This window comes from Anomalospiza imberbis, chromosome 16 (assembly GCF_031753505.1).
Source record: "Anomalospiza imberbis isolate Cuckoo-Finch-1a 21T00152 chromosome 16, ASM3175350v1, whole genome shotgun sequence".
Lineage (NCBI taxonomy): Eukaryota > Metazoa > Chordata > Aves > Passeriformes > Viduidae > Anomalospiza > Anomalospiza imberbis.
Genome location: NC_089696.1, coordinates 16,140,179 through 16,142,155, shown reverse-complemented (window position 1 = coordinate 16,142,155; position 1,977 = coordinate 16,140,179).

Here is a 1,977-nt window from a genome sequence, read left to right as displayed (position 1 = left end):
CCTGGTTCATTCCCTGCTTCCCCACGGGCCCCGTGCCTGGTTCCCAGCTCAGGCTGGAGGCGGTGCAGCTCTGCCCAGGCTCTCTGGGCGCACAGCACCAGCTCCTGCTTCCCAGCGCTTCCATCTGGAGAGTGGCAGAGCTCGGTGAGCTGGGAGGGGACACAGCCCTCTGAGGAGTGCGAGGATGGGGACGCAGGGGTTGGGGTCAGCAGCACTCACCCACCCACCCTGCATCACAGGGGTCTTCCTGGGCATTTTTTGAGGAGGGGTTATCGCTTCTCAGTTTTGGGGAGTGGCATTGGCAGAGGAACACGTTGGTTCCCAGGTCACACCTTGGTGTCACAGACTGGACACTGGGATGAGCCCGGGGCATGGCTGCACTGGGACACTGGTCATAGAATCACACAACCCGGAATGGTTTGGGCTGGAAGGAATCCTAAAGCCCATCCAGTCCCACCCCACCATGGCCAGGGACATTTTCCACTGCCCCAGGCTGCTCCAAGCCCCATCCAGCCTGGCCATGGACACTTCCAGCTGCTCTGGGCACCCTGTGCCACCCTCACAGGGAAGAACTTCCTCCTGATATCCAATATGAATCTGCCCTCTTTTAATTTACCACCGTTCCCTCTTGTCCTGCCACTACCTGCCTGTGTAAGAAGTTGCTCTTCGTGGTTTTCCTAAGCCGCTGGTGCTGAGCAATCCCGTGGGCACCATGAAGGTGGCTCGGAGCACGGCGCGGGGAAAGGCCAAGTTTCTGTGGGACATCTGCCTCACGACGCCCCTGATGCTGCCAGCCCTGCCAGCCCTGCCCGTCCCCTCGCCTGTCACCGCGCGTGGGGCAGCGCCTGACGCCAGCACCCTGCCCGGCCCCCGGCCTGCGCAGAGGCAGCAAAGATATCTCCCACCCACAGCTGAGGGGCTGCAAATTGCGTTGTGAGTGGGGGATTTTGCAGCCTTAATTGTGTTATTTTAACACAGCGTGTGTAGGTGTGAGCAGAGTGCACATGTACCGTTTCCTAGGCTTTGAACAAAGCGAGCTCAAACAGAAGCAAAGTCCATGTCAGATCGTGTTGGCCCCTGTGGGGCTGGAGGTGGGGACACCCCTGCACCCCTCTCACTGCTCCATGAATGGGGTGTCAGCTCCAGGAGCGAGCTCGGAGCTCTGGCCTCCCCAGGGGTTCACTAAGATTTGGGACCAATGAGAATTTGGTGACCTTGGTATTCTGCTCTGCAACTCAAACTGCAGGGTCACAGCCTGGCACCCTGACCAGGACGGCCTGGGCTCCTCCAGCTCCAGCTCCAGCTCCAGCTCCAGCTCCAGCTCCAGCTCCATCACCTCTTCCTGTTCCCTGCCCTGTCCATCCTCATCTTCCTGCTCCTGGACCTGGGCCCTACTGCACTGGGCAAAGTAGAAACAAATAAAAAAATCCAGCCCACGCTGCAAAGATTGTACAACTCCTGCAAGAAAAAAGCTGTTCTTGCAGGCAAAAATGTCCTAACCCAAGATCTGTTAGGCTTTGTCCTCCCAAATCCAGTGATGAAAGCTCTGCTGCATTTAAATTGGCAAAGTGACAGGAAGTAAGTAGTCAGAAATAATCCCTAGCTGGATTAGGTTTTTCCTTGAAGGAAGAGAGGCTGCTACAAGGCGAGTTTGGGTCATTAGCGATGCAGGAAGATGCTCCAGCCCTGCCTAGCCTTCGCTTCATTTTCCTGCTCCCGGGGGCTGCGAGGGGATAAGGACTCCAGAGCCTTTGGCACATGTGTTCATCCTTCCCCACTCCTACGAGGGGATTATTTATATCTGCACCACTTTGGAAGCGCTGGCTGCAATCCCCTGGCTCCAGCAGGACTCCAGTGGTGAGGCTGGGCTGTCCCTGTGTGCTGAGCTGCCGGGGGTGCCAGCGATGCCACACGTGCCACAGCAGCAAGGCCCATGGCTCGAGCTGGCTGGCTCGGTGCAAGCTGGTGCAATTCCCT